At 45.7% G+C, this 23573-nt stretch overlaps 1 long non-coding RNA gene and 2 pseudogenes across 1 annotated transcript; 1 reads left to right on the forward strand and 2 right to left on the reverse strand.

Annotated features, from left to right (window-relative positions):
- Positions 1-2231: 2231 nt before the first annotated feature.
- On the reverse strand, positions 2232-6556 carry LOC147980964 (uncharacterized). The gene is made up of 3 exons (XR_015599852.1): positions 6204-6556; positions 4301-5720; positions 2232-2934 (listed from the first exon to the last, which is right to left on the reverse strand). It is a non-coding gene; the product is annotated as an uncharacterized LOC147980964 (long non-coding RNA).
- Positions 6557-19327: 12771 nt separating this feature from the next.
- On the forward strand, positions 19328-21463 carry LOC147980965 (uncharacterized; annotated as a pseudogene).
- A 1382-nt stretch (positions 21464-22845) lies between these two features.
- LOC147980966 (uncharacterized) lies at positions 22846-23573 on the reverse strand (annotated as a pseudogene).

Raw genomic sequence — 23573 nt, forward strand, 5'->3', positions numbered from 1 at the left:
GTGCTCATACCAAAGAAGGATGGGGCGGAGGAGATCGGGGATTTCCGCCCCATTAGCCTCATCCATGCTATTGCTAAAAATCATCGCCAAGGTGTTGGCGTCCCACCTTTGCCCTTTCATGAACAACCTTGTCTCCACTGCGCAGACTTCTTTCATCAAGAAACGAAGCATCCATGACAACTTTATGTACGTGAGAAACCTCGCGCGACACCTACACAGAAACAAAACTCCATCCTTGCTCTTCAAGTTGGATATCCAGAAGGCCTTTGACTCGGTACGATGGGAGTACATCCTTGACCTACTCCGTCGGTTGGGATTTCCGGACCGCTTTTGGGATTGGGTGGCAGCCCTCTTATGCACGTCCTCTTCGTGCGTCCTCCTCAATGGTATTGCCGGGGCCGCCATCTGCCATGGTCGAGGGCTCAGATAAGGGGACCCCCTTTCACCCCTACTCTTTGTCCTCGCGATCGACCCCTTGCAGCAGCTCCTCGACATTGCCACAAGTCACAACCTGCTGCAGAAAATCCGAGGGCGTGGATCTACTGTTCGTACCTCCCTGTATGCCGACGATGCAGCGATCTTCATCTCCCCCTCACGGGAAGACGTGGCCAACCTTGTGGCCATCCTTAGTGCCTTTGGAGGGGTCACCGGTCTGTCCACCAACTTTCAGAAGAGCTCTGTTGTCGCAATTCGCTGTGGCAACCTAAACCTTGACGACATACTCCACAGTCTGCCCGCCTCGCGAACTTCTTTCCCATTGAAGTACCTGGGACTCCCATTATCCATCTGGCAGCTGAAAAGGGTGGACTTCCAACACCTTGAGGACAAGGTGGCTGCGAGGCTTCCTCCATGACAAGGGAGAAACATCACCACAATAGGCCGGGCGGCCTTGGTCAAATCGGTCCTCACTTCACAAGTCGTCTACCACATCACCTCCCTGAACATTCCCGCCGGCATGCTACACAATGTCAATAGAATTGAGCGTGCTTTCCTGCGGTCAGCTCAGAGTCAAACTTCAGGTGCAAAATGCAAGGTCAAGTGGGAGACTGTTTGCCGCCCTACGCATCTCGGCGGGCTTGGAGTGCTGCAATTGGGGAAATTTGCAAGAGCTCTAAGGTTGAGATGGCCGTGGGTGGAGTGGAAGGACCCGACTAGACTATGGGTGGGATTAGGAAACCCGTGCTCTGAGGTGGATATGAACCTCTTCTACGCCTCCACCGTCATTACCATGGGAAATGGAGGGAAGACGCCCTTCTGGGAGGCACCATGGTTGTGAGGGAAAAAACCTAAGGATATCGCCCCCCTCATCTTCACAGCCTCCAAGCGAAGGAAGTGGGTGGTGAGGGATGCTCTGCGAGACAATGCTTGGGTGCACAAGATCGATCCTTCCATCAACCTAATGATCAACCACATTGTGGAGTTTGTGGACCTTTGGGTCCACTTGGAGCAATTCCAGCTTTCACCGGACATTGATGACGACATATCCTGGAAATTTGAGGCCAACGGTGAGTATTCGGCGGCCTCTGCTTATAGGATCCAGTTCTTGGGCTCCACGACGACAACCATGAACAAGACTATTTGGAAGGTTTGGGCACCTCCCAAGGTCAAGTTCTTCTCTTGGCTAGCAATTCAAAACAGGATATGGACGGCGGATAGATTGGAGAAGCGAGGTTGGGAGAATTGCGGCCTATGCACCCTCTGCAGAAGGGCAAACGAGACATCCGCGCACCTCTTCTTTCGGCGCAGATTCACCTTGCGCGTATGGAGATTGGTAAAGGAGTGGCTTGGCCTAGGGGCTCTCGAGATCCATCAATGGCGGGCGGAGCGCAGCATCAAACATTGGTGGACAAACATGTCGAAGCCCAATACGGCGAACCGGAAGGCCATGGCTTCCCTTACTATGCTTGTGGGTTGGGTCATCTGGAATGAGAGGAACGCTAGAGTTTTTAGGAAGAAATCAACGCCCCCCTTCTACATTCTAAAACTAATCCAAGATGAAGCCAAACTTTGGGTCACGGCAGGAGCTAGGCACCTAAGCATTATCATGCCGCGAGAGTAGTTGTTATTTTCCCTTTTATTGACGGACGGGCTATGTTGTGGAGCCACTAATTTGTACTCTAAAACTCTCCTCCTTTATTAATGAATGAGGCAAGTCTTTTGCCTTTGTTTCAAAAAAAACACTTCTACACTTCTACACTACAATTAAAAGAGCAAACATGAATTCCCCTACAACCACACCATAAAATGTACACAGGATAACCTGCACCCCACGATCAATTACATCTAATAAAATCTAACAGCACAGATTAATTCAGCGGTCTGCCATCCGATTGGATGGCTCAGATTCAATGTTCTGCCACCCACGTCTGCCCCGCACACGTTCAGCCCTTGACCCACGTCTGCCCCGCACACGCTCTGCCCTTCAGATCGATCGGCATCATGATTTTTTTTCTCGCACAACGCCGCCGCACCTCCATACGTCGCCCAGCCCTAGCTCCGGTGGCTGCGCCGCCCATGACGCCGACGAATTCTACTGGGATGTCGCGACGAGCGAGGTTGAGTTCCAGGCCATCGAGGCCACCTACGCTGTCGAGCACCCCAAGCCGCCTGCCCACGACACCGGCGGCGGCAACGCCCAACAGACGCCCAACACCTGGTCCCAACAGTCGGCGGTGCTACCTCGCCGTCATGGATCCTAGCCAAGGTAGAGCTCCCCTCTTCTTGTTTCCCATATCCCCTTTCTTTCAAAATTCTGAACTCAAGCATACAGATCCACCGACGTTGCGCTCGTTCATGGATATTGCATCCTTGCACCAGCATTAACAAGACGTCTATAATCCATCTACCTACATGCTTAGGCTAGCCCTTGTGTGCATCCATGTTGCGGTATGCTTCCAATCGGTTAAGAGGAAATCCATATTGTACAATGCATACCTGTTGGGAAGCATAAAGCACTCTGGTGAATCACTTTGGGAATTAATGGTTGTGCCAAAAATTGGTACCAGATCATAGGTTGTTCTTCCATTATTTTCAAAAAAGCAAGTACAAGATCATGGTGTTACTGAAGTGAGAAGATAATTGATCTATAATCCAGTTGTGTCAAGCCTGCATCAATGGTGTTTGCAATGATCAAATATCCCCCTCTTTTGTAGTATTGACAAAAACCGTGCCCATGTTGCTACAGTTTCATCACCAAAAATGAGAACCCGATTTTGGTAAATTAATTTGTGCAATAATATGTTCATTACTGATCCTGAACGAGGAGTAAACAGATTAGTTTCTACAGCTTCTCTGTTGGGATGCGTAGGCCAGAAGGACAGCTAGAGTCGCCGCCGTCCCTTATGGAGCTCCACACCATTGCCCAGTTGTACAATAACATGCGCAATCTTCTCCATTCAAGACTAAATGCAACTGGTGAACTCTTCGCCAAACAAGATATGAGGATCAGGCATATAGGCCCCATAAGGTAGCTATATAGTAATTCATGTGTAGTAGTGTGGATTATGGTCACATTTTGTCTAGGACTGCAGATATCTATGTCAATAAAAATGGATATTCTGCATATTCTTCTGAATTTTTTTTTGAGAACTATTCTTCTGAATTTTTAGTAAGGGTTTCATGTATAAGGTATGCAGTACTTCTGACTTAAAGAATTGATCAATTCTTCACATGCAGGAACGTGGAGAGATGGATCTGGTGGATTGTAGCCACAAGGTGAGTGGCTTGATCCTTAATTAATCTAGTTAAATTTCATAGATTATTGATTAGTTTCTTAGCAAGAAGGGGAGCCTTGGCGCAGTGGTAAAGCTGCTGCCTTGTGACCATGAGGTCACGGGTTCAAGTCCTGAAAACAGCCTCTTACAGAAATGTAGGGAAAGGCTGCATACAATAGACCCAAAGTGGTCGGACCCTTCCCCAGACCTTGCGTAAGCGGGAGCTACATGCACTGGGGCTGCCCTTTATTGATTAGTTTCTTAGCGAAAGGGTATGTCTGCACCTGATGGTGATCTAAACGCTACATGGGAAGACTCCTCAATGGCAATAATATACCATGATAATGATAATGATATACTCCCTCCGTAAAGAAATATAAGAGCGTTTAGAACACTTAATATAAGAGCGTTTAGAACACTACTTAAGTGTTCTAAACGCTCTTATATTTCTTTACAAAGGGAGTACAACCTATGCTGAACAGGAGCAAGACAGAAAAGAATAAGAGATTCTCTCCAAATTAATTACGGATTGTTTCCAGTGATTTTCAATTCCAAGTAATAAAGGATATAAGGTTACAATTCGTCACCTGAAAAAACAGATCTTTGTAGTCATAGCTATGTCTTCTCCAAGTGACCATACCCTTAAGCATTTGATGAAAGTGGATATATCATCAAGAGCCCTGCAAGCAAATTTATCTACAGCAGGAAACACACAATGATGACATATCAGATATTCACCTTCACTATCTGAAATGTTTAATCTTTACTTCCCCTTCTAACGTTAGCTTATCTAGCAAATTTCTGTTATTCTGAAGATCTAATTGATAAGTTTCAAATAGTACATGAGTGAGATATCCAGCTATAATTAGAGTAGGGATCGACGCTAATTAAACCTCTTGACACACTCATTTGAAAGTCAAGTATATTTATGCAGCGACGCCTTATTACTCCTAAGAATATATCATTATTGCTGCTCATAGGAAGATATATTACACCATCAGTTGAGACATGCACTAGGGCTGCCCTTTATTGATTAGTTTCTTAGCAAGCAAATTTCTATACATCAGATTGGAGGGATACTGCTGTAGTATGTGGGACAAAGGGTATGTCTGCACCTGATGGTGATCTAAACGCTACATGGGAAGACTCCTCAATGGCAATAATATACCATGATAATGATAATGATATACTCCCTCCGTAAAGAAATATAAGAGCGTTCTATACAGAGGGAGTACAACCTATGCTGAACAGGAGCAAGACAGAAAAGAATAAGAGATTCTCTCCAAATTAATTACGGATTGTTTCCAGTGATTTTCAATTCCAAGTAATAAAGGATATAAGGTTACAATTCGTCACCTGAAAAAACAGATCTTTGTAGTCATAGCTATGTCTTCTCCAAGTGACCATACCCTTAAGCATTTGATGAAAGTGGATATATCATCAAGAGCCCTGCAAGCAAATTTATCTACAGCAGGAAACACACAATGATGACATATCAGATATTCACCTTCACTATCTGAAATGTTTAATGTTTACTTCCCCTTCTAACGTTAGCTTATCTAGCAAATTTCTGTTATTCCGAAGATCTAATTGATAAGTTTCAAATAGTACAGGAGTGAGATATCCAGCTATAATTAGAGTAGGGATCGACGCTAATTAAACCTCTTGACACACTCATTTGAAAGTCAAGTATATTTATGCAGCGACGCCTTATTACTCCTAAGAATATATCATTATTGCTGCTCATAGGAAGATATATTACACCATCAGTTGAGTTTAGCTAAATCTGCAGTTTTCATTACAATGCATGAACCTTATTTATCTTGCTTGACAAAAAAAGAGAGGATGAAGTACCCATCTTCCAGTCATCTGGCAAGCAACAGTCCAGTTCATATTGCAGACCTTCTTAGCAAGCATTATCGAGTGCCATTGTATCTTTAATAACACAATTTAAGAAGGGGGAAATATGTAGAGGGATTTTGAATAGCACATCACACAGAGGCACACCTGATTGAAATTACATTTGTACATTAGTACATGGTAAACGTACAGTATGAATTAAAATTTAATTGCAAAGATAGGATAATCCAGACACGAAGTAATGTCTAAGGACTAAGATCAAGTCAGAATTAATCCTGATGGTTAATACAGAGATGAGAATTCATTTCATAACATTAATATATTATTGACTTGTGCAAATTGCAAAATAATCAATCAGTACACTAACGAAAGCTGGAGCTGAGCCGTGAGAATCAATTAGAGAGATAAAATGTGAGAACATGCAATGGCCATATATTACTGGCTCCTACACATCTTCGCGGAGGCTGGTGAGCTGGCTGGGAGGTGGCCGTATCTCACTGGCTCCTGCACATCTCCACGGCTCAGCTGTACCTTTCCTTTGTGTGCTCAAGCTCAGAGCATTTTGAAGCGATCTATTAGCTCATTCCACAAGCAACAGAGAGAAGGAAGCAACAATTGATTTGCTCATACCAGTGGAGGCATCGAACTGTGCCCAGATATTCTTGTGCACCCACGCCCGCTCCTTGTTAGCTTGTTGCGGGCCTCCGCGCCCGCCTCGCGCTGGGTCGCCCGTGAATACGCCGAGCTCGAGCGCCTCCTTGGGCACTTCGGCAAACGGATTCGAAGAATGGCTTGGAAGAGCAGGGGCGTGGAAGTCTCACGCATCCGACGGAGCCTAACGCTGGGATGCTCGCGAGCATGCCGAGCTGGGGGACCTCCTCGCCCACTTGGGCGACCGGATTCGACGAAAAGGGGATGAGAACTTCTTGCTAGCGGTGGGGACGAAGGGGAGGGGTGGGGTGGAGAGAGGGAGCTGGCGACCAAGGAAGAATGGGGAACGACGGGGAGAAATGCGAGGGGCGGTGGGAAGGTAGGTGACGGTGTGAGGGGGCGGCTCCTCTGTCGTATCTCTTTTTTTTATCTATGTTTTCTACTTTCTTCGTTCTAAATTACTTGTCTTGGATTTGTCTAGGTGTATCTAGACTTATTTTAGTGCTAGATACATCCATATCTAGACAAATCTAAAACAAGTAATTCCAAACAGAGGGAGTAAAATTTAATACATGAATATATTTGTCATTTTTTCAATCGAGACTCAATTCATTCTTTTTATTTCTCTAAAAACAATCCAATATTTTCTATCTCTCTAAAAAATCAGTTCTTCTAATAAATATCTCCTTTGTACGTTAATACTTGACATTTTTGTAGTTTAGTTTACAAAGGGCGTAGTACATAATGTTTTTTTAAATATGTAAAAAAAATATAATCTATTTATGTGATTGTGATTTTTTTTGTGAAAACATGTCAGTGGACCATATATTACACTATGTAATCATGAATTTTTTTGTGAAAACATGTCTGTGGACTGTATATTACATGTGCGCTCTCATTGTTGGGCATGCGACATATTTCAATGGCTTGGTAAGAAAACCCACTAAAAGGTTAAGATTTAAAATAGGTTTTTTTTTAAAATTATGATATACTTACTAGTACTGATAAATCACTATTCTTCTTCTTCTTCATATCCACAGATTGAATTAGGGAAAACATTGTCATTAGAGCACTCTGAATTGACAACACTTTTTTTAATTCTTATATAGTTTCCATTCCATTGTAAGTTACAAGAGTAGGGTGTATTATTTTACATGACAGAGCCAATTTATCGCAGATGCAGCAATACTCATAGCTGATGTAGCTAAGAGTATCTCCAACCGCACTCCCAACAAGCCCCCGAAAATTCGACCCAGCCGCGCTCCCAGAAATCCATTTTTCGCCGTCTCGGACCGATTTTGGCGTCGGCGGAACCAGACCGAACCCGACGCGTGAGAGCGCCGGGGAAACAACTTTTTGATGCGAACGGGAATGGGCCCGCCGAGTCAGCGACTCGCCGCCTTCGTTGTCCTCATTGCCTCGGTTCCCGCGAGCATCAATGCCAAGGCTGCCACGCAGGTCAGCCTTCCATTGATGCCTTACGGGCGGCGCAGTGAAGGCGGCCGCAATGCGCATCCGCCCGCTCCCGCCACGTGGCACCCAGCGGGCAGCTTCTCACCGCCCATCTTCGGCTATAAAAGCCGACCTCCCCGTCGGTTAACGCCACAGTCGCCATTCTCGCCACATCTCCCACTCTTCCCCCCGCCGACGAGCAATGGCTGAGCGTTACCCAGGCGATGCCGCATCGGCGAACGGCTTCGGCTAACACCATCTGCGCGAGGACGAGATGCGCCTCCTCTACGAGGCCGACTACACGGCGCCCTCGGACATGCGGGTGCCGGGCTCGTGGAGGCTGAACGCCGGCGGCGTCCCGGTGCCCACCGACGCGAAACGGCGCGCCGAGATAGCGCGCATCCGGTCGTCGCTGACGGAGGAGCAGCGGAATGAGCCGAGGTACGCCGCCGACAGCCACACGCTGTGGACGATGTACTTCGACCGCTTGTCACGACCGGTTTTCCGGGTTTTAAATTCCAGAAAATGGCCGCTGTACTCACCAGCCCCAGGATAACTGTTAGCTGATGAGGCACCAACTTGATACAGAAATTCCAAGCAAAATACAACATATGTGGTACAAGACCATTCTGGCCTGTGAGTACAACAATTGGGTTTCTAGTGGTCGATGGCGGAAGCGGTTTGTGAGACATCAGTGTCTATGGGACTCCATTTCCCACAGGAACAGCTGACCAGGTTAACTCCTATCTTCGCGAGGCTGCTATCACCGTTGCTTAGTTTCCGGGGCTGTCACCGCAACGCTCCTCTCCATGCAGAAATCTGGCCAAGAGAATAGCCAGGGACAAGCCAGTGAGTACTTTGAATGTACTCGCAAACATTAAGAACACATGTATAATATAATTAATAATCATGCACTGAAAAATTCCATGATCGCATCGTCAGTCATAAATAAAACATCTTTTATGCATGCAAGCAGGTTATTTTCATGCAACATAAATAAGCAGTAATAGGGTGGGAATAAAATGCCGCAGTCGGGCGTTTGAGCGACACCACATAAAGGGCTTTAAAAGAAATGCCACAGTCGGGCGTCTGAGCGACACCACATAAAGGGCTTATAAGAGAAATGCCACAGTCGGGCGTCTGAGCACACCACATAAAGGGCTTTAAAAGAAATACCACAGTCGGGCGTCTGAGCGACACCACATAAAGGGCTTATAAGAGAAATGCCACAGTCGGGCGTCTGAGCGACACCACATAAAGGGCTTTAAAAGAAATGCCACAGTCGGGCGTCTGAGCGACATTACAAAAAGGGCTTTAAAAGAAATGCCACAGTCGGGCGTCTGGGCGACACCACATAAAGGGCTTATAAAATAAATAATCACAATGAATATCCAGGAGGTAGAACCGTCCCAGGGATACTCGATAATACAGATAATGCAACGGGTTAGTCCATCACAAAATAATAATCATGGTCCTCACAAGTCACCAGTCGGTATCCAAGTTTGGTTTAACAATTTCACCTCCGAAGACCGACACTAAGACCAACACTTGACCCATCCCAGACTGTAATCCTTAACCATGAACACGGCTATTCGAATAGGTTTAATCTCTGCAGAGGGTGTACTCTTTACCCACGAGTAACGGATTCCTTTAGTCCATCGGGACTAATTCCGTCTACGGCCTTTTAGTTGAAAACACGCCTAACTTGCACACACCAGCTTAACTCATCGGTGTCTGGAATCACCCACGACACTTGTTAAGCAAAACTCTAAGTGGGGAGGCTACAACCTCGCGTAGCATGGGATCAAATTTATATCGCGCGCTCTAAGGGGTGGTCTCCCCTCTCGGTCCCAACCGGAAACACCCATGCCCCCGGACCAGGTGGCCTGCCTACCAGCTACAACCGGTATCTTCCACCATGGCCTCTCTGTACGGTGTGTGCTTGAAAGGGGTTGACGACTTACTGAACCATACCCTACCTGCGGCAGGGACAAGTGGTAGTACATAGCAAGTATGGGGGTTACTGGAACAAGACTCGATCTATGGTCGACTCAGGAGGTTTATAAATTCCCTGCATGACATGTATAACAAATATATTTCAACCAACAAAATCATCACCCATTGTACCTTACTATGCCATACCGGACATAACCGTCTCGACGGAGACCGGCGACAAGCTCACGCCTACCCAAGGCAGAGGCTTTCCCGGATTTCCTTTCCGGCATGCATGCAAGGCACATGAGAATGACTTCCATCACAAGTGTATTCATTTCCAACAGCAAGGAAATCAATAATATGCATTTATGCAACTGATCGTATCACCACATAAAATAACGAGTTCTCCGAAATAGGGTGGTGTTATAATTGTGTCAAAAAATGCATGCAAAAAATTATGCCAGGGTTCAGAATGCTTGCCTTTAAGTTGTGGAGGGGTGAGGTGCTCTCCAAAACTTTTGAAAGTTTCTTCTCTCTCTCCCAAATCCTATTTTAAAATATATTTGAATTAACACACATTTCAAAAACAGTACAAAAAAGTTGTTTGGAAAATTTTCAAATAAATCTTAAAATAAACTAGACAAATCTTGAGGAAGGTAGGAAAAAGAATCAACTCATTTGGAGTTGTATTTAAAAAGTTATAGCCAGTCAAAGATTTGGTCAAAATCTGTTTTGAATAAAATCAGAAAAAGAAAACGGTTTACACGAGATTACGCTTTCGGGCAGAGAAAACATACTACGGGTTTTACGCCTCCACTTATCCAGCATGGACCGCGCGGGGAGTCACTGACAGTGGGTCCAGGGGGCCCACTAGTCAGGTTTGACTAGTCGACGCGCACGTCATCTCCCCCTGACCGAACAGAGGCGGAGCTCCGGCGAGGCTCGTCGGCGAATGGCGGCGTCCCTCGGTGATCTGAGTGCATGGGCGTGCTCAGGAGGTCGAGACGAACTCGGGGGTACCCACCATGGTCGCCGACGTGGACGGAGTTGCCGGCGACGAGCTTCGCGGCGGAGATGGCTTCGGGGGCGAAGTGAGTTTGGGGCTGCGGTGGTTCCCGATCAAAATCGAGCAGGGGAACGAGTTCACGGGAGGAAGAGAAAGTTCCTGGTGAAGAGAACGGAGAGGGGGAGGCCCTGGTTGCGGTGAATGGAGCTGGGACGTGGCGGCGGCCGAACCGGCCGGAGTTGGGGAAGACGGCTTTCCCCCGACGATTGCTGGCTGTGGGGGTGCCATGGGGGTGGCCTGAGGTTGTCTGCGTGCTTGAATGAGTTCGGGGGCCTCCTTATATAGCGCGACGAGGTCGGTTTGCGGCGGCCGGATAAGAACGACGGCGGACCGCCTTCCTGTAGTGGCAGGGCGTCGTGGCGGCGACGAGCGCTAGGGGACACGCTTGCGGATGAGTACGCACTGCTCCGGGAGGCAGGTGGCGAGCGGGGAAGGCTCGGCGGCGCCGACATGAGCAGGGGCTGTCGGGCGGCCGTGGCGGCTAGCTCCTGGCTTGCCGGAGCCGTGGCGAGGGGCTCTTGGCGTGTTGCTGTGAGAAGGGAGCGAGTGGCGTGGCTCTGCAGTGGTGGCAAGGACAGGGGCGCGACGCGTCGGCTCGGGCGCGGCACGTGCAAAACGCGTGCTCTGCTCGCGCCCAGAGCACGCACGGAACGTGCTCGACGGAATGCCATTGCATGCTAGAGGTCTCGGGTGAGGTTGGGGTTTAACAGACCTAGGTTAAAGTCATCTAGAGGCTTAGTGGACAGGTTAATTTGATCAGAGGTGCAAGTTTACAGTGCAATGACAAAATTCATGTCAAAGCTGTTCATGCACTCTAGGTGTTTGACAAAATGCCACAGGCACCTAGGCATTTCTTGGAGTGGCCAAAACTTCCAGAGTGGGGTCTCTTTAGATGAATAAGAGGGTGATGGGGTTAGTTTGTGAAAAGCACAAACTTGTTAGTGCAAGTTTTGCAAAACTACAATTCTGGACAGGAGATAAATGGCATTATTTCATGAACCAAAAATATGCCAATGGGTGCATGCTCCTGGACTTAGGGGTTTGGTAGGGCTGTCTACAAGTAGGAGAAGGCACAAGGTTATTGGAGCAAAAATAAATAGGGTTGCAGTAGAAATCACAAGGCTGGACCAGAATGGAAAAGAGGTTGATTCACTCAAAATTTTCAAAGAACAGCACTAGGTTTTTGCATAATGTTGAATCATATGCTAATACCGACATCCCATAATTTTGGTGGAGGCCAGAAAGAAATATTTAAAAGGGTTGTAGTGCAAATTTGCACTCTAGACCAGAGAAGAAAAATTGATGCAGAGCTCAACATATTACATGAATAAAAGATATTTTTGTATCAAAGTGATTTAAAAACATCACATGACATCTCCAAATTTTGGTTGGAATTTTAGGTGAATTTATCAAATGGTTGTAGTTCAAATATGGCCATATAACCTTGAAAAACCATTTTTCAAGAAAATAAAGATCAAGCAAATTAATTATGTAATTAGTTATACTGATAAAAGAAAAGTTTTTCTTGAGAGGTTAAACAAGTCCAATAACATATTTGAAAGGTTTTCACTTTAGGGAACAACTCAATGATAATAAGAAAGGAAATGTTTCAAAAAAATCAAAAGGGAGTCCAAAAAAAATCAAAGTTTTAATTCCTGGCAAAGATTTTAATTTAATAAAACAAGGCCAAAATTTTGGGGTGTCACACCGCCGCCACAAAGACCAGGTCGCCTCCGCAAACGGCGCCCTGCCCCGCGGCCGCCTCAATGCCGACGGGCGGCGCGAATGGTGGGGCGTTCCCGGCCGCACCCACGAGGCCGTCCTCAAGCACATCGAGGCCGACAACACGCCGCGCCTGGAGTACCCGCCACTCCTGTCCTTCTCTCGCCGCCGCGGTAGTTCCTGGACGCCGCGTCGAATGGAGACGGCGACCTCCTCCTCGTCGGGTTCGGGCTATCTTTCCTCCGGTTCGCCAGCGCTCTGCCCAGTCAAGCCGGAGCCGCAGGAGACACCGCTTGGGCGCCGCACCCGAAGTGGCGCCCTTGTCATCAACGAGGGCGGCCGCCCCTCCCCTCGTTCCTACCGCCTCGTCCGGCTGAAGACCGAGCCGGGGTTGCTCCCCATGAAGAAGGAGCACGAGGCCATGGCCGCCAACGACGAGATCGCCCTCAAGTGGACGAAGGAGGACTACTTCGCGAGCAGGTGGAGCGCCGGCGCCGGGCCTATGCGGAGATCAAAGCTCGACGCCGCGGCCGCTATGAGGGCGGCGTCGTCGTCCTCAGCAACAACGACGAGGTCGAGCCCGGGCCGACCAACCCCCCGCGCGTCGGCGACCCTGGGCAGGGGTGCAGCAGTGACGGCGGTACGCAGGGCGGGGGCGGCGGCGACTACACTCGGTTTTACAGGCTCCTCGGCATGTAGAAGGCGGACGGCAGTGGCGACGTAGTAGGGCTAGGCGTAGTGGCCGTTTTTATGTAGTTTTAAATCATGTTTTTGTTTTTGTACAAATTTGAATGAAAATCGCCGAGTTTGGCCGAATTTTGTGTCGTTTTTGGACTTTTGAGGGCGACCTGGAGACGACAGCTGGGAACACGTTCGCTCCCACGCCGAAAGTTCACACCGGTTCGGCCCCAGGAAGCATTTTTTTCGACGTCCTGGGAGGCCGAACGGTTGGAGATGTTCTAATCTTGCATAACATCTCACATCCTCATAACTAAGATCATTACACCACATATTCTGCAAGTAACTAAGGCCAAGAATGCAGCCTGGTTACCTGCGGTGAGCTGCTAGTGCTCCTAGTAAGTTACAGATGTGATCGCCCTGACCTTTATCAAATAACGAACAGCTCAAGATCGTAACTCCAACCGCGGGAGCATTTATTATTTGAAAGTGTGCGAACGTAGCTGGTGGATCGGGGAAACAGGAAATCCTTCTATAGGTATGCAGTGATCATAAAAACAATCTGGGCAAGTCTAGCATTGATATTTATGCATGTATTTAGTCTAGCAATTTTGAAACAAAAATAGTCCAGCAAAATATCAAGGTCTATTTTAATTCTACTAGTAAGCTTGCACGTGCAACCCACCCATGTAATCAACATATTATTTTCATAGCCTAAATAAGCACCTCAGCGGCAATGTTTTCAAGCATTGAGGGACGTCTATTTTTTATAGACGCACCTGATATCATGGTGAAAAAATGTTGGTTTGTATTTTGCTGAAACACACAAAATCTTCATTATAGTGTTGTGGAAGGGTTCTAACACCAGAAAAAGCAAACCAACAAAAAGTAACATGAAAAAATCAGTCTTACAAGGATACAAACCCAAATTACACCAGATTGCAATGACAGCTGGGGCGAGTAGTAAGGGGGCACACTCTTAGGCTGAATTCAAAACCCAGCCACCCACGTTTGCTATAATTAGCCGCAATGGATGACACAAATATGAGCTTCCATTAATCATATGGGTTGTTCAAATTAGCAACTCCAAAGCCTTTAGAAATCCTCAGAATGCATGAGCTCCTCTAAAAAACCTCATGCAACATAAACGACATTTGACTATTTCTTTATCAAACAATGCCAGCTAACCAACAAAAAGTTGTGTCTTCAAGATAACAATGTTCACAACATGATGCTCCTTCCCTCCAAGAGCCGCCGCCAAGAAAGCAAAAGTAATTTATATCCAAAGCTTCTTAATGCCCAGTAAACGCATCTTTAACATCAAGGTGAGACATGCTAGACCTTCTGTCTTCAACAAGTCAAAAGCTTCTTCCTTGTCCATAATCACACCCAACATCAGTTTTCAATAATTATACCGTCCCTGTGAAAATATGAAAAAGCAAATGTCCTAATTTCTACATACTCTCAGAGATGAGAGGACTCACCTTTGATATTAGAGCCCTAGTGTTCGAGACAGAAGCACGTTGAATCTTCCAGAATACTCAGTGTCTCACCAAATGTGATATCCCAGTCCCTTTGTTCTTTTATCTCAGTAAATATCCAAGTCCCTTTGTTCTTTTATCTCAGTAAATATCCAAGGCTGTCAAGTATCAAATGTCACGCATTAGCACCAAAAAAATTTAATACAGTTCCACATAAGGGCATATACGTATATACATTTCCTGCCAACCATGTGTTCCATTATGTTTAACAAATCACTTCATAGGTTGTTTCAGTGGTGATCAGACACTGTTGGACTGATCAATCAAACATCGCATCTACTATAGAGACGTAGAGAGGTTATTAATTAAGCAAGTAAACGTATTACAAAAAATGTTAGGACCTATGAGCATAAGTAATGCTGACTTTGCATGTATCCTCATGAATTACAACGATTTCATGCTACAGTTTACCTTGTCTATCAGCTATCAGTTCAATGTAAACTATGCATTATACAGACCTTTCACTAACTACATAAACAATATGAATGCATAGTCATCAACCATTACGCATCTACAATCAGGAACCAAATATACTGTTTCTAAAGATAGGAGTAATTGTCATCTGAATTTTGAGATCAAAGAAGAGGGATCAGTCAGACATTCGTAGAAGAGCAGAAAATGTGAATATAACAGTTTATATGCTCCGGTTGAGCCACTGCAGAAGACAGAAAAAATAGCTATTAAAATTATGGAATGGTTGCAAGTATTGAAAAGGTATCATGCCAGATACAAAAAAGGTATATGCAGAGCGTTAAAAACTTCTAGAAATATCAATGTTTTGCAGCCATGAATAGCACTTCTTATGGTAGATGACCATTGAAAGTTGGGCCAAAAGTTAGAGATTTTGAAAAGTAAAAACTGGAGCATAATTCATTTTATCGGGAACTAAGGTGGAATCTGAAGACCCTAATTTAGTTAATGATTGGAAGTGCTCTCAAATATCCCAAGCTCCTGCAGAATTGAGCTAGTTGCAACACCTCATTTACGTGAAAGAAAGATAATAGATTTTTTGAGAAGTTTTACCTTGTTCCCCTTACCACTGTTGGGAATCTTCCTTTCCATAGGCTATGCAAAACAATGGGAGCATATAAATGTTTGATAATAGCTGATAATTTTCTATAACGCCTAGATTTCATATTTCCTGATTATTGCTGGCAGTTCTTCCTGCTTTGTGGTATAAATTTAGAGAAAAGTGAGGAATTGTAATTATTTGAAAATATTTTGATTACACAATTACAAGTTAAAATGTGTATCACAAGCAAACTTCGCTAAAATTGTAAATCATGTAAACTGATGTATATACTAATCATGTAAATCATGTAAACTGATGTAAATGAGAATATATCACCATTTCCAATGACATGCGGATCGTCAGGGGCCTTCTATGCACACTGGTTAGTATAGTCCCAATCGACAAATTTGTTGTAGCATTGTTGCCGTGATCGACCATGTATTGTTATGGCTGAAGCACCCTAGTCATAAATGTCTGAAACTAAAGAATCAACACAGTTCCTGCAAAGAAAGTTGTTCTTACCTAGAATCAAGAAGCAAAGACAAGGTGAGAACAACAATTCAGCTATTCTATTTGATATATGTGCCATTGAATTACCTCAACAGTTAAAGATATTTCAGAAGTGGTAGATGATACTTGAACAATTCTCTTAATTCTCATAGCTTTGTTAAGCAATGAGGATGTAGCACCCTTGCTGACAAGTACATCCATCAATGGCCCAAAGTTGCCCGCCAGCTCTTGAATTTCAGTGGTCTCTTTGTCCTACATCCATCAACAGCCGAAAGTTCCTCGCCTCCTCTTGAATCTGAATCATGTGCATGATAAAACAAAGAGACTTCACAAGGGAATAGTGCGAACAGAAATCTGAACGTGAGGTTCAGTTCACTACCATGCATTTAATAAGGCTACTGCAGTTATTATGACGATGGAGCACCATGACTGGCAGAGCATACCCAGAAAGACAGGGGACAGAGGAAGATTGAAGGGGGGCCTGGAGAGGAGCAGAGGCCCACACAAACCTGCCTGAAGAAGAATATATGAATACGATGCTTCAGATCCGCGGTGAGGCGAGGTTAACGGCTGGCGGGAGAGCAGGTTTGGCACGAGACCAGGTCGATGGCATACTTTCATGCGTGAGGTGAAGGAGTTTCAGGTCCCAAGATCGACGGCGCGTGGAGGAGGCCTAGATTAACGGCGGTGTGAGTTGAGTGAACCATACGGGCGGCGCACGCCTCCCTGGTCCATCCCTGGTCATGGGATAGGGTGAGGGAACACCTGCTGGCCGGATCTTGTGCGGGATGCCTCCTCCTCACAGGAGCGGCTGTGGGAGGCGGCTCTAGGCACGGCGGGGCGACTCCCGCGGCTAACGACGACGCGAGGCTGCGGGAGGAACGGCGGGGCAGCGAACGGCACGGGAGGTGGAGGAGGGAGCGAGAGAGGTCGTGCGGGGAGCAGGTGAGAGGTCGTGCGGTCGTGTGCTGGCAACGGGTTTATTTTTCTAAACGGCGGGGAAGATTAGCGATGGGTGGATTTGGCTTAATGCGTGATTTGTTGCGTTAAACATCGGAGGATTAAGAGCCATTAGATCTTGTTGATGAAGGGGTCTGATTGTTTGGTTCTCCGCCCTCTTTTTTTTTATAGAGGTAGTAGATACACACAGTTGAATCAAATCGGTGCAAATTAAAAGGACTGTGTGGAACAAGGCTATGTTCACATTATATTGGTTTAAAGGCAGATGGCATGCCACAAGCTCCTGCGAAGAAAAAAAAGATGACATGCCATAACAGCTTGGAGTTACGATTCCATTACGCTGCTAAATCCGGCACGCTCCTTGCTTTGGCCTTATACATCCAAGGCTCTACCAAAATCGTACTGAATATTTACTACGCATAGCTGCATTCTTTTTCTACAGGATCACATCAAAGGAAATAAAAATCATGAGAGCAGAGCTCCTGTGCGTGTAACAACAGGAATCAGTCAACAGCTCCATTCCTAATTTCAAATATATTTGGGTTGTCAAAGTTCTTTGAAAATTAAAGTGTTTATGTGGTTTGTACATAAACAAGTAATCTTGACCAAGGATAATTTGATAAAGCGTAACTGGACAGGACCTACTAGGTGTAGCTTCTACCATCGGGATGAAGCCATCAAACACCTTTTTCTTGAGTGCCAGTTGGCAAAAGTCTTATGGCGGACGGTCTATATTGCCTTTAATATTACTCCTCCGAGTTCTGTCAGCACGTTATTTGAAACGTGGCTTAACGGGATAGAGTCTGAAACAGCACGACACATTCACGTAGGAGCATGTGCTTTATTATGGGCAGTATGGAACTGCAGAAATGATTTGGTTTTCAACAGAGCAACAAATATTCATTTTGTACAGGTTATCTTCCGAGCCATTGCGTTGATCCGTATGTGGTCGCTACTCACTCCGACGGAGGCCAGTGAGCGTTTGGTTACTGGATCTATCCGATGGGAGATGGTAGCACGGGATATCTTCAACCGGTTTGGATGACGTCATGTAATAGGATAGGCAATTAGTTTACCTATTTCTCTTATGCCAGCCGGTTGTGCCTTCTTTTGGCTAGTTTTGTTATTGGCCTTTTTGCTTCTTGTGAGCTTTTCTTTATTTTCGTTGGAGACTTTAAGACCTTGTTGAACCTTTTTGCTTATTTATAAAGTTGGTCGTATGCATCGTTCTGAAGTCGATGGCATACTTGCACGCGTGAGGTGAAGGAGTTTCAGGTCCCAAGATCGACGGCGTGTGGAGGAGGCCTAGATTAACGGCGGTGTGAGTTGAGTGAACCATACGGGCGGCGCACGCCTCCCTGGTCCATCCCTGGTCATGGGATAGGGTGAGGGAACACCTGCTGGCCGGATCTTGTGCGGGATGCCTCCTCCTCACAGGAGCGGCTGTGGGAGGCGGCTCTAGGCGCGGCGGGGCGACTCCCGCGGCTAACGACAACGCGAGGCTGCGGGAGGAACGGCGAGGCAGCGAACGGCACGGGAGGTGGAGGAGGGAGCGAGAGAGGTCGTGCGGGGAGCAGGTGAGAGGTCGTACGGTCGTGTGCGGGCAACGGGTTTATTTTTCTAAACGGCGGGGAAGATTAGCGATGGGTGGATTTGGCTTAATGCGTGATTTGTTGCGTTAAACATCGGAGGATTAAGAGCCATTAGATCTTGTTGATGGAGGGGTCTGATTGTTTGGTTCTCCGCCCTCTTTTTTTTATAGAAGTAGTAGATACACACACAGTTGAATCAAATCGGTGCAAATTAAGAGGACTGTGTGAAACAAGGTTATATTCACATTATATTGGTTTAAAGACACATGGCATGCCACAAGCACCCGCGAAGAAAAAAAAGATGACATGCCACAACAGCTTGGAGTTACGATTCCATTACGCTGCTCAATCCGGCACGCTCCTTGCTTTGGCCTTATACATCCAAGGCTCTACCAAAATCGTACTGAATATTTACTACGCTTATTTGTTTGTTATTGCTATCAATGAATTATCTGTTGCTCTTAATGAAGCTCTAGCTGCTCATCATCTCCAGGGTATTTCACTTGGTCCAGATTGCCCTTCTATTCATTCTTTGTTGTTTGCAGATGATCTGTTGGTTTGTAGTCAAGCCACTATGCAGGAAGCAAATTCTATGGCTCAACTCATCCATCACTTTTGTTATATTCCAGGTCAAACACCAAATTGGGCCAAATCTGCTATTCTTTTTAGTACTCATGTTAGTCAAACCACTATTCAAGAGATTAAGCAAGTTTTTCCTGTTTCTATCATGGATAACAATTTCACCCATCTTGGTCATCCGCTTATTCTTCCTGCTAAAAATAGAACTGCTGCTTACAACTTTGTTATTGATAAATTTCTGAATAAATTGCCTGCTTACAAAGCTAATATGCTCTCTCATGCTGCTAGGCTTGAGCTCATTAGATCTGTGTTCTCTGCTATTCCTGTGTACTACATGTCTAATATTTTGTTTACCAAAAAGTTTATAGCCAAACTCACTGCTATTATAAGGAACTTTTGGTGGACAGGAATCAGAGAGAATAATTCTAACAAGAGCCTTTGTCTTAGGGCTTGGAAGGACATTTGCAATTCCAAACAGGAAGGTGGTCTTGGCATTAGGAACTTGCAAGCAATTAATGAGGGCTTACTTCTTGCAGCTGCTTGGAGGCTTGCTAAAGACCCTTCCTCCCACCTTCATCTTGTGCTCAAATCTAAATACTTCCATGATGCCTCTATTTGGACTGCTATTTCTACTACTTCAAAATCTGCTTTCTGGTCATCCATTTTAAAAATGTTGCCTAAACTGAAAGATCACTCTTTTTACCAACTCACGCAAGGGAATATCTCTCTTTGGAGTACCCCTTGGTGTTCCCTTTGGGCTTCTGTTCATGACAATCTTATTATTCAGCCTTCAGGATACATATATCCTTCTCTTGTTAAGGACCTTTGGATACCGGGTCAGAAAGTCTGGAACAATGACCTCATTAACTCTCTCTTTCAACAGCCTCTAGCCTCTGTTATCATTCAAACTGACATTATTCACCAAGATTGCCCGGATATATTATGTTGGGATCTAACTCCTAATGGCACTTGTTCTTCCAAGTCCACTTATAAATTGTGTTTGCAGGATATTCATGCCAATCCAAGAAATACTCCTTCCCAAGTTTCTTTGCAGATGAAAAATCTTCTCAAGTTGATTTGGAAGCAAAAGTTGATGATCCCCAGAGTTCAAACTTTCGCTTGGAGACTCCTTAGGAAAGCGCTTCCCACAGGTTTGAGGGTTGGGCGCTTTTCCGCACATATTTCTCAATATTGTTGCAGATGTGGTCAGCAAGAGGATGAGGTTCACATGTTTTTTCTTTGTGACTTTGCTAGAGCTGCTTGGTTTTCTCATCCTTGGTTCATCAGAACAGATGCTTTAGTTCAGACATATACCAATATCCATAGTATTATTCTTGCTTTACTTAATATGAACCATCCACATGCTTCTGTTGTCAACATTCTAAATTTTATGTGGTGTCTTTGGAAAGCGAGGAATGATTATCTTTTTAGTAGAAAGAAAGCTACCCCTCACCAAGTTAATATTGCTGCTACTTCTCTATCTAATGATTTCTGTGATCTGCTTAACAGTTCTTCACACCATCAGCCTCAAAACTCCAGCTGTATCTTAACCCATACTAATCAACTTCCCTTGTAGGGACAAACGCTTAAATCAGATCTTCTTATCACGGGACCGAAAGTATATACTGATGCATCTTTTAAGTGCAAAAAAATTCCAGGTTTATTGCAGGGAACAGCAGCCACTGGAGTTGGTATCTACATATATTTGCCGCACGATCAGAAGGAAGTCAGCGTGCAGATTCAAGCTTCCACATCAATTACAAGTACTCCTCTGCAGGCTGAAGCGTTAGCTCTTCTCTTGGCTGCAAAAGTAGCTAAATGTCTCAACATCAGCCAGCTGACCTTCCTCACAGACTGTCTCTCTTTGGCTTCATTTGCGGCTAGTAGAAAGATTACTGAAACTGCTACCTCTTGGACTATCAGGAAAGTTTTAGCTGATTTCTTCTGCTACTCTTCAGACCTTCAACTTAGAGTGTTCCATATTTCCAGGGAAATTAATGGAATTGCTCACAACGTCGCTCATCAGGTTCTTACATCAAATGTAGAACCTGACATATGTTGTTTTGCTTCGGCTCACAGGAACATGGCTTGCCCTGTAGTTTCTCTCCTCTCTAATTTCGAGTTTGAGGGCTTTGTAATTCATGCTGTACGTTGCTATTGAGCTGAGCTGAATGGAAAGTTTGGCGCTTCGTGCGCCTTTTGTTGTTCAAAAAAAATATTTACTACGCATAGCTGCATTTCTTTTTCTACAGGATCACATCAAAGGAAATAAAAATCACGAGAGCAGAGCTCCTGTGCGTGTAACAACAGGAATCAGTCAACAGCGCCATTCCTAATTTCAAATATGTTTGGGTTGTTAAAGTTCCTTTGAAAATTAAAGTGTTTATGTGGTTTGTACATAAACAAGTAATCTTGACCAAGGATAATTTGATAAAGCGTAACTGGACAGGACCTATTAGGTGTAGCTTCTACGATCGGGATGAAACCATCAAACACCTTTTTCTTGAGTGCCAGTTGGCAAAAGTCTTATGGCGGACGGTCTATATTGCCTTTAATATTACTCCTCCGAGTTCTGTCAGCACGTTATTTGAAACGTGGCTTAACGGAATAGAGTCCGAAACAGCACGACACATTCACGTAGGAGCATGTGCTTTATTATGGGCAGTATGGAACTGTAGAAATGATTTGGTTTTCAACAGAGCAACAAATATTCATTTTTTACAGGTTATCTTCCGAGCCACTGCGTTGATCCGTATGTGGTCGCTACTCACTCCGACGGAGGCCAGGGAGCGTTTGGTTACTGGATCTATCCGATGGGAGATGGTAGCACGGGATATCTTCAACCGGTTTGGATGACGGTCATGTAATAGGATAGGCAATTAGTTTACCTATTTCTCTTATGGCAGCCGGTTGTGCCTTCTTTTGGCTAGTTTTGTTATTGGCCTTTTTGCTCCTTGTGAGCTTTTCTTTATTTTCGTTGGAGACTTTAAGACCTTGTTGAACCTTTTTGCTTATGTTGGCCAGGGGGTCCTTTTGGACAAAAAATCGGAGGTGGAAGGCGGCGAGAAGGGCGGCAAGGAGAACGAGATTGACGTCGAGGAGTGGTGGATTGTCTTCCCCGACGACGGCACCGGCCCGGACCCAGCTCTTACCGAGGGTGGCCTGACGAGGAAGGATTGGCTTGACCTCCACTTCAGTCGTTGAATTTGAGTAGTTTTTAGTGTAGATTAGTTTAGGTTTACATTTATGGTGAATGTTCGGTTGTCAAAACTATTTATGTTGAACTTATGTTTAAATGCATGCAAATTTCATTGAAATTAGATTAAATTTATGCAAATTTATTGTGTTACTCCGCTAGGTTTAAGGGATTGGCTAGAATCAACCAAAATTAAGTGGAGTTTAAATACTCCACTAAAGTTTACTCGGCTGGATACTCCGCTATCTTTTAGAGATTGATCGGAAATGCCTTTACATGCTTGTGACCAGAGAAGCCTCACTCGCATGCAGTAGTACATTCACGTCTTTGAGTTCTCTTCGCTCCGTTTACATCTCATCACCAGCGTCACTCATACGTTCATACCATTTGCATTTCGGCCGGTAACGGTGCGAAGACGACGCACCGGCACACCGGCCACCGGGCACGTCGAGTGCTCATGCAGCCACTGGTCGATGCACCGCTGGTTTTTTTCGAAAAGGGGGTCTTTTCGGCCTCTGCATCAAAACGATGCATACGGCCATCTTATTAATAAAAAAAGGCAAAAGTGCCAACAAGGTTCCACAATCTTCAGGTAAACAAAAGGATAAAAAGAAATGCAGCTCACACAGAGCTACAGACGGCTAGATATACAAACTTGCCGGGATGTCATACGCTGTCGCCACCCACGCGCCGCCATGCACCGGTGGCTCCCGGGCGAGCACGGGCATATGACTCGATGTCTGGTCCATAAACTGCGGCAGAGCGCTGCCGCTGCCGCCGCCGCCGCTTCCGCGCCGTAGCCTGGCGCCCGCACACCGGCACGAAAGGCAGAGAAGCCGGCCCGCGCCACGGAGAGCCCCGGAGGCGGAGGCCAGGCATGGACGCACCGCCGACTGCGAGAAGGTGAAGCAGCACAAGACCGTGCACGTAACAGCGAAGAAGATGACCCAGAAGATGAGTAAGAACGAGGACTTGACGATGGAGCCCATGCTGTGGGGCCTCCGCACCTGGTCGATGAAAATGCTGACCATCACGGCCGTGCTGCCGATGCACACGATGTAGAACATGGCCAGCAAGAACGCGTCGACGAAGCAACCTATGGACAT

This window comes from Triticum urartu, chromosome 3A (assembly GCF_056163025.1).
Source record: "Triticum urartu cultivar PI428250 chromosome 3A, HENAU_Tu73, whole genome shotgun sequence".
NCBI classification, from domain to species: domain Eukaryota; kingdom Viridiplantae; phylum Streptophyta; class Magnoliopsida; order Poales; family Poaceae; genus Triticum; species Triticum urartu.